The sequence below is a fragment of the Molossus molossus genome, unplaced genomic scaffold (genome assembly GCF_014108415.1).
Source record: "Molossus molossus isolate mMolMol1 unplaced genomic scaffold, mMolMol1.p scaffold_m16_p_1, whole genome shotgun sequence".
NCBI classification, from domain to species: Eukaryota; Metazoa; Chordata; class Mammalia; order Chiroptera; family Molossidae; genus Molossus; species Molossus molossus.
This window is the reverse complement of record NW_023425344.1, coordinates 137516641-137526574: the sequence shown is the minus strand read 5'-3', so window position 1 is coordinate 137526574 and position 9934 is coordinate 137516641.

Below are 9934 nucleotides of genomic sequence, written 5' to 3'. Positions count from 1 at the left end.
GTTGGTGAGGATGTGGAGAAAAGGGGACTCTAATACACTGCTGGTGGGAATATAGACTGGTGCAGCCACTATGGAAACATTATGGTGTTACCTCAAAAAATTAAAAATTGAACTTCCATTTGACCCAGTGATCTCGCTTCTAGGAATATACCCTAAGAAGCCTCAAACACCAATCGGAAAGAATATATGTACCCCCATGTTTATAGCAGCACTATTTACAATAGCTAAGATCTGGAAACGGCCCAAGTGTCCATCAGTAGACGAATGGATAAAAAAGCAGTGGTACATATGCACAATGGAGTACTATGCAGCTGTACGAAAGAAAGATATCTTATCCTTTGAGACGACATGGAGGGACCTGGAAAGTATTATCCTAAGTGAAACAAGCCAAGCAGAAAAAGACAAATACCACATGATCTCACTTATATATGGAATATAATGAATATAACAGTCTGAGGAATAGGGTAGACCCAGAAACACGGAAGTAGGGTACAGACTGACAACCCTCAGAAGAGGGAGTGGTGGGGGATGGGAAGAGATAAACCACAGAACTTATATGCATGTATGCATAACCAATGGACATGGACAACAAAACCGAGGACAGGGCAAGGAGTATGGGGAGAAGGGTGTCAATGGGGTAAAAAAGGAGAAACATCTGTAACAAAAATAAAATTAAAAAAAAAAAATTCCATCAAAAAATAAATAAATAAATATATGGTGTTCAAAATAAAATAAACAAAATTTGAGTAAGGGATGAACAAACAAACTGAAGCAGAATAGGGTATTAAGTACTATCCCAGGCTAAAAGTAAGTTCTTGATTATAGCACTGGCCTGGGAAACTCACCTTGATTGCAGTCAGTGGGAGAGGCCTCTAAGAATCTGAGCCTGTGGAGGGGTCTGAGCAAATCACCTAGCACTGAATCTGAGGGGCCAGGGGCTAGTCAGAATGCCCTGGGAAAGAGGCTCGATCCTCCCCACCTTGGTGAAGAGGTGGCATCCCTTCTCTAAGCCATGCAACAGTTCTGGGCTGGAAATCAGTACCCCAGTGATTGGGTCTAATGACACGGAGGATTCAGACATCTGCCCAGGTGGGAGCCTGAGCAGAAGCCCCGCCCAGTGAAAGGCAGCCATGCTGAAAGATTTGAAAACAAAGCAGGGCTGGTTTTTTTCTCCTTTTTTATTTTTAAATTCTATTCTCCTTTGCTTCGGGGGGGCAACCAGGGTGTGCCAGCAACCCAGGCAGAGGTGAGGCATTGGAAGGAGAGGAAGTGACTGCCTGTTCCTCTTATAAGCTACAGGCACCATCTCTGAAGCATATCTGTTTAAACCAGCAGTTCTCAGCCTGTGGGTCGTGACCCTTTTGGGGTCAAACGACCCTTTCACAGGGGTCGCCTAAGACATAACAGTAGCAAAATTACAGTTATGAAATAGCAACAAAAATAATTTTATGGTTGAGGGTCACCACAACGTGAGGAATTGTATGTATTAAAGGGTTGCAGCATTAGGAAGGTTGAGAACCACTGCCTAGGAGGAAAATTCAGAGTACTACAGACCTATATCAAGAAACAGGAAAATATCAAATAAACAATCTAGCTTTACACTTAAAAAAACTAGCCTGGCCGGTGTGGTTCAGTGGATTGAGCATCATTCCATGAACTGAGAGGTCCCAGTTCAATTTCCAGTCAGGGCACATGCTCGGGTTGCAGGCTTGATCCCCAGTAGGGGGTGTACAGGAGGACATCGATTGATGTTTCTCTCTCTCTGTCTCTCCCTTCCTGTCTCTCTAAAACATCAATAAAAACATATTTTTTATAAAAGAAAAAAAAACTAGAAAAAGAACAACAAACAAATCCCATAGTGAGAAGGAAATAATAAAGATCAGAGCAGAAATAAATAAAATAGAGTCTAAAAAACAATTAAAAAGATCAATGAAACCAAGAGCCAGTTCTTTAAAGAGATAAACAGGACTAACACACCTTTAACTAGACCCATAAAGAAATAAAAGAAAGAGGACTCAAATTAATAAAAGTAGAAATAAAAGGGGAGGAGGAGTAGAAACTGACTCTGTAGAAATACAAAGGATTGTAAGAGACTATACAAACAACTATATGCCAACAAATTGGACAATCTCAATGAAAGGATGAATTCCTAGAAACACACAATCTTCCAAAACTGAATCAGGAAGAATTAAGAAGTCTGAGTAGATAGATTATAACTAGAAAAATTGATATAGTAATCAAAAACTCCCAACAAACAAAAGTCTTGGACCAGATGGTTTCAGAGATAAGTTTTATCAAACATTCAGAGAAGAACAAATACCTATTATTCTCAAACTATTCCAAACATTCAAGGAAAAAAAAGACTTCCAAGCTCATTTTATGAGACCAATATTATCCTAATTCCAAAACCAGACACTGAAAAAACACCTATAGGCCAATATCCCTGATAAACAAAGATGCTAAAATCCTCAACATTATATTAAATCCAACATTATATTAAAAAGATCACACACCATGATCAAGGCAGCTTCTTTCCAGGAAAGCAAGATTGGTAAATATTTGCAAATCAATTAATGTGATATACCACATAAACAAAATGAAGAATAAAATTAACTTGATCATATCAATAGATGCAGAAAAGGCATTTGATAAAATTCCGCACCCATTTATGATCAAAATTCTCAGCAAAGTGAGAATAGCGTGAACATACTTAACATAATAAAGACTATATATGACAAACCCACGGCCAACATCATAATACTCAATGGGCAAAAACTAAAAGCATTTGCTTTAAGATCAGGAAAATAACTGGGATGTCAGCTTTTACCACTCTTATTCAACATGGTACTGGAAGTCATAGCAACAGTGATAAGACAAGAAGAAGAAATAAAAGCCATTGAAATTAGAAAGGGAATTTGAAACTGTCATTATTTGCAGATGACATGATACTATGTATAGAGAACTGTAAAGATTCGACCAAAAAAAACAACAACAACTAAAACTGAAAAATGAATCAAGTACCATAGTAAAACACAAAATAACTATCCAGTAATTTTTATACACCTAAAATGAACTATCAGACACACTCTTATATACCTTTTTATACACCTATAATGAATTATCAGAAGGGAAAACTACAAGAACCATCCTGTTTACAATTGCATCAACAAAATAAAATACCTTGGAATAAATTTAACCAAAGACATAAAAGATGTGCACTCAGAAAATTATAAGACACTGAAGAAAGAAATTGAGGAAGATACAAATAAGTGGAAGCATAGATTGTGTTCATGTTTAGGAAGAATTAACATCATTAAAATGTCCTTACTACCCAAAGCAATCTATAGATTCAATGCAATTCCTATAAAGATACCAATTGTATATTTCACAGAACGAGAACGAATATTCCAAAAATTTAAATGGAACCAGAAAAGACCTCAAATAGCCACAGCAAACTTAAGAACAAAATTGGAGGAATTATGCTACCTCATATCAAACTATACTACAGGCCAGCATTATCAAAACCGCATGGTACTGGCATAAAAATAAACGTATATATCAATGAAACAGAATAAAGAACCCAGAAATAAACCCACACTTTTATGGTCAATTAACATTCAACAAAGAAGGCAAAAATATACAATGGAATAAAAATAGTCTATTCAATAAATTGTGTTGGGAATATTGGACAGATACATGCAAAAGAAATAAGACTAGATCACCTTCCAGGAATAAACTCAAAATGGGTTAAAAACTTAAATGTTAGACTCAAAACCATAAATACCCTGGAAGAAAGCATAGGCATCAAATCTTGGAAATTTTTGTAGCAATATTTTTTCTGATGTATCTCCTTGGGCAAGTGAAACAAAAGAAAAAAATAAACAAATGGCATTACATCAAACTAAAAAGTTTTTGCCCAGCAAAGAAAACCATCAACAATGAAAAGACAAACCACTGAACGGCAAAAGATATTTGCCAATGACACAGTGGATAAGGGGTTAATGTCCAAAATGTATAACAACTTATAAAATTCACCACCAAAAAAAAGAAGCAATCCACTCAGCCGGTGTGGCTCAGTGGTTGAGCATTGACCCATGCACCAACAGGCTGCGGGGTTGATTCCCAGTCAGGGCACATGCCAGGTTGTGGACCAAATCCCCAGTGGGGGGCATGCAGGAGGCGGCCAATCAATGTTCTCTCTCATCAATGTTTCTCTAGCTCTCTCTCCCTCTCTCTTCCTCTCTCTCTAAAATCAATAAAGAAAAAACAATTTTTTTAAATTAAAAAAAAAAAAAAAAAAAAGAAGCAATCCAATTTAAAAATGGGCAAAGGACCACCATAGACTCTCCTCCAAAAAGAACCTACAGATAGCTATTAGACATATAAAATGATGGTCAATGTCACTAATCACCAGAGAAATGCAAATTAAAACCACAATGAGATATTACCCCACACCTGTCAGAATGTATGTCATCAATAAATCAACAAACAATTTTTGTTGGCAAGGATGTGGAGAAAAGGGAACCTTCACACACTACACTATTGGTGGGAATATAAGATGCAGCTACTATGAAAAAAGTATGGAGATTCCTCAAAAATTAAAAAATATAAAAACTAAATGAATCAGCAATACCTCTTCTGGGTATAGATCTGAAGAGTATGAAAACATTAATTCAAAAAGATATATGTACCACTATGTTCATTGTAGCATTATTTATAATAGACAAGGCATAAAAACAGTCTGTTTTCATTGAGAGATTAATGGGTAAAGAAGATGTGAGATACACACACACACACACACACACACACACATGACTACTACTCAGCCATAAAGAAAATGAAATATTGTCTTTTGCATTAACATGGATAGATCTTGAAGGTATTATGCTAAGTGAAATAATTCAGATTATAAAGGACACAAACTATATGATTTCATTCATATGTGGAATATAAAACAAACAAATAAAATGAATTAAATGAAAAACAAACTCATAGATACAGACAACAAATTTGTGCTCACCAGAGGACCAGGGGTATAAAGGAGGGAAAAATGGGTAAAGGGTCAAATATGCTGATGTATGTAAACTAGACTTTTGGTGGTGAGCACACTATAATGCATACAACATGGATGACTATGTTGTATACTTGAAACATATATGATGTTATTAACCAATGCTACCTACAAAAACAAACAAACAAACAAAACATGAAGGTAGCATAAAACTCATTGGTCAGGATGTGGAAAAAAGAGAACTCTAGTACACTGCTGGTGGGAATGCAGATTGGTGCAGCCACAGTGGAAAGCAGTATGGAATTACATTAAAATAATTAAAAATTGAACTGTCTTATGACCCAGCAGTTCCACTTCTGGGAATTTAACTGAAGAAACCCAAAACCTAATTGAAAGACTGTATGCATCTTATGTTCATCACAGCATTATTTACAATAGACAAGATCTGGAAGTAGCCCAAGTGCCCATCAGTAGATGAGTGGATAAAAAGGGCTGTGGTACATTTACACAGTGGAATTCTATACGGCCATAAAAAGAGAAGAAAATCTTATCCTTTGCAACAGTATGGAGAGCATTATGCTAAGTGAAATAAACCAGTCAGAAAAAGACAAGTACCATATAATTTCACTCAGATGAGCAATTTAATGAACTAAAATGCAAAATAGTGACAGACTCATAGATAGAGAGCAGACTGACAGCATTGGGGAGGTAGTACCTGAATGGAGGCATGGGGTTGGAGGGACTGAGCATAATAGAAAAAAGTCATGGACATGAACAACAGTGCAGTGATTGTCAAAGGGAGAGGGAATTTAGGGAGATGGAGAGGGGATAAAGGGTGATGGACAGGGCCTTGCCTTGAGGTAGTAAACACCCAATACAGTGTACAGATGATGTGTTATAGAATTGTACACTTTTTAAATTAAACGAAAAAGCAAAAAAGTACAGACTAATATCCCCTTGAATGTAGATATAAAAGTTTTTAAAAATATGTTTTTATTGGTATTTGAGAGAGAGAGAGAGCGGGAGAGAGAGAAACATTGATGTGAATTGGCTGCCTCCTGCACGCCCCCTAGTAGGGATGGAGCCCACAACCCCAGCATGTGCCCAGACTAGAAATTGAACTGGCACCTCTCAGTCCATGGGACGATGCACAGTCCACTGAGCCACATTGGCTGGGCTAGATAGAAAACTTAACAAAATATGAGTAAATCAAATCTAGAAATATATAAAACAATTTAATGCCAATAAATTTGAAAGAATAAATGAAAATAAATAATTGATCATGAAAATTATTTATCATAATCAAGTATAATTAACATTTAAAAATAAAACAATACATTTGATTATATTAAAATAATATAGAAGAACAGGCATCTGACAAAATTCAGAATCAAGTCATGATAAAAACTCACAAACTAAAAATGGAAGAGAAACCCCTCATTCTGATAAAGAGCATTTATGAAAACCTATAAACATTATATTTATTGGAAAAATATTGAATCATACACTTTGTCCTATAAGTTCAGGAATCCTACTTGGTGCAAGAGGGAATAAAAAGAATTGAAAGGTGTAAAAATTAGAAAGAAGTATTAAACTATTTTTAGTCACAGAGTTAAAAAAAATGTGTTTATATGTTATGTATAAAATCCTAAGTAAGCTACAGAAAAAATACTGAAACTAATAAGCAAATTTAACAAGGTTGTAGGATAAGAGGTTCATATAGAACAAACAATTGTACTTTTGTATATTGGGAACAAAAACTGAAAATTAAATTTAAAAATAATTTTATCTGCAATAACAAAACTGTAAAATACCTGGAAACTGAAACTATAAAACATTTTACACATGTTAATGAAGACCTAAACAAATGAAGAGATATATCATGTTCACATATTAGAATCAGCATTGAAACAATGTCAATTCTGCCCAAATCATCTATAGATTGAACACAATTGTGACCTAAATCCCAGCAGGTTTTCTAATACAAATTTATAAGAAAAGTCTAAAATATATAAAAATTTCCAAAGGATTTGAGATGGCAAAAAAGTTAATTAATAAATTTCAAAAGCAAAGTTGGAGAACTTACAGAGCCTTATTTCAAAATTTAATATAAAGTTATAGTAATTAAGATAATGTGGCATTGGCATAAATATAGAAAAATAAATCAATGGAATAGGGAATCCTAACTAGACCAACATGATTAGCAGATATTTGGTCCTGTCCAAACCATCCATGGACACATTTGGTCCATGATTCATTAAATAATACAAATATTTAACTTCCAAATGTCTCCATGGATGTCTTGGACAGGACCAAATAGCAGGGAAGTTCGGGCATGGACCAAATGTGTCAGTGGACATTTTGTACTGGACCAAATATCCTTCAAGGGATCAACACACATATAGTGAGTGGAGAAAGAGTTATTTCAATATATGGTGCTGGAACAACTGACCAAAATGCAAGCTACTTTAATCCATAATAAATCTCAATTTAGGATAGATCATGACCTAAAAGTAAAAGCTAAAGCTATAAATCTATAAGAAAGCATGAGAGAATATGTTTATAATTTTGGGGAAAAGAGTGATTCTTTTAGAGTACACAAAAGCACTGACGATAAAAGCAACAAAATGATGAACTGGACTTTATTAAAATTAAAAATGTTTGTGCTTATAAAGATATGTTTAAAAATAGGTCAAGGTACACACACAAACACATATATACATCCCAAAGTACATAAAAACCTGCTATAAATTAATAGAAATACAGTCTAATTTTTCAAATGAGAAAAAGATTACACCAAAAAGTTAATAAAAAGCATATTAAAAAGTATTCAGCATCACCCTGACTGTTTTTGCTCAGTGGTTAGAGCGTCAGCCCTCAGACCAAAGAGTCTTGTGTTCAATTTCAGTCAAGGGAATTGTACCTTGATTGCAGTTCGGTACCTAGCCCTGGTCAGGGTCGTGTGGGAGGCAACCAATCATGTGTCTCTCTCACATCGATATTTCTTTCTCTCTCTCTACCTCCCACCCTATCTGAAGATGAATAAAAAATATATCCTCAGGTGAGTATTTAAAAAAAGTATTCAGCATCTTTCATCAACAGTCAATTGCAAATTAAAGCCACAGTGACAATATTGTTTCACACTTACTAGAAAAGCTAAAATGAACAATTTCAAACTTTGTTGAGGATATGGTGCCACTGAAATTCCCATAACAATCCTGGTGAAATTATGAAATGGTACAACTACTTTGGAAAATTGCTTGGCCGTTTCTAAATAAAGTTAAATATATGGGTACCTATAACTGAGCAGGTTCGCTCCTGGGTGTTTACTCAGGACAAATGAAAACATATATGCACACAGAATCTTGTACAAAATGTTTATAGCAGCTTTATTCATAGCAGCCCAAAACTGGAAAGAGCCCAAATATCCATCAATAGGAGAGTGGATAAATATTTTTATGCAAAATAAGGAATGAAAAAGGGGGACACACTTCTGATAAAAACAACAGGACAAATTTCAAAAACATATGCATCCGAAAGAAGCCAGACACAAAATAGTACATATTCTAGTATTTTACCTACATCAAGCTTGTACACAATCCAAATAGTGATCATCAATGGGGGTGGTACGTACAAGGAACTTTACTCAGAGATTGAAACATTCTATATTTGGACTGAGATTCTGTTTACATGTGTGCTTACATTTGTAAGCACTCCTTGAATTACACATTTAAGATCTGTGCATTTCATTGTAGGCAAATTTTATCTTAATAAACTTTTTAAAATATAAAATATCCTAGCTCATTAGTCAGAAATCATTGCTTGAAACGACATGTATGGTGCCAGTTAGCAATGTATGTGATCTCAGAGACAGACATTGTTGAGCAATTTGTGATACGTGAGAGCCTGGGCATTTTATTTGGTGGGTGGATACAGCACAATCTTGACCAATGATTGAAAATAAAATATTGTATCCTTACATATTTTATTTATGGACACCAGTATATGGGTACTATGAAATGATCCACCTTTGCTCAAATTATTTCGCCAGGTTATTTGGGATTAGTAGTTCTGAAATCCAAGGTGTTGTACTAGCATAAAGCATGGAGAAGAGTATGGAAATCATTAAAAATTTGGTCAGTATGCCTTGGATTTTCTGATTACTAAGACTGAATTTTTTAAAAAAACATAAAGCATATTTCAATTTTGTGAGTTTTATGTGTCTACAAATAGTGGGGGTTTTTTTCAGCATGTTTATTAAGTAAATGGCAATATAGTCTTGGACTTGTTCTACAAGTAGAAATATTGAAGCAAAGAGAAGTTAAATTAACAATTACTGGATAGCAGTGTGACTAGTTCAAAGGTGAACATTTATTTCTAGCAGTCTTGCTAATCTGGTTGTCTTGATTGTTCCAAATCAAGCAACTAATAAAATATATTTTAATTAATAGATCATTTTTAGAATGAGCATCACAATCTGCTCTCCCAGTATTAAATGATCAGACAATGGAAGAAAAAACTTTTAAACCAATCTCTCAACTTCTGGTCTGAAGTATTTCTTCAAGTAAATGATAGTGCCTTACAAACACAGAAGGTAAAATAAAAATGTGTTAATTATAAAAATACAGATTAGTATTGGCAATAATTCTCTGAAAGAATAAATAGTGTCTGAATTTTCCTTATCTCTAAGTAATTACCATAAAAGTATATTCAATTTATTGTTGGAGTATGCCATTCTGCTACAAAAGCAATCCACAAAAACTTTTCTTACTTGCTTGACTTAGAATTTTTTTCTCTTTTAAAAATATAGTTAATTCCAAGAAAATTCAGAGTATACACACTCTTTTCAGGTTCATTTCTTTCCTGCATCCAGCATTTCCCAATCTTGTTACAATCACAGACATTGAATGAACACTGCTATTG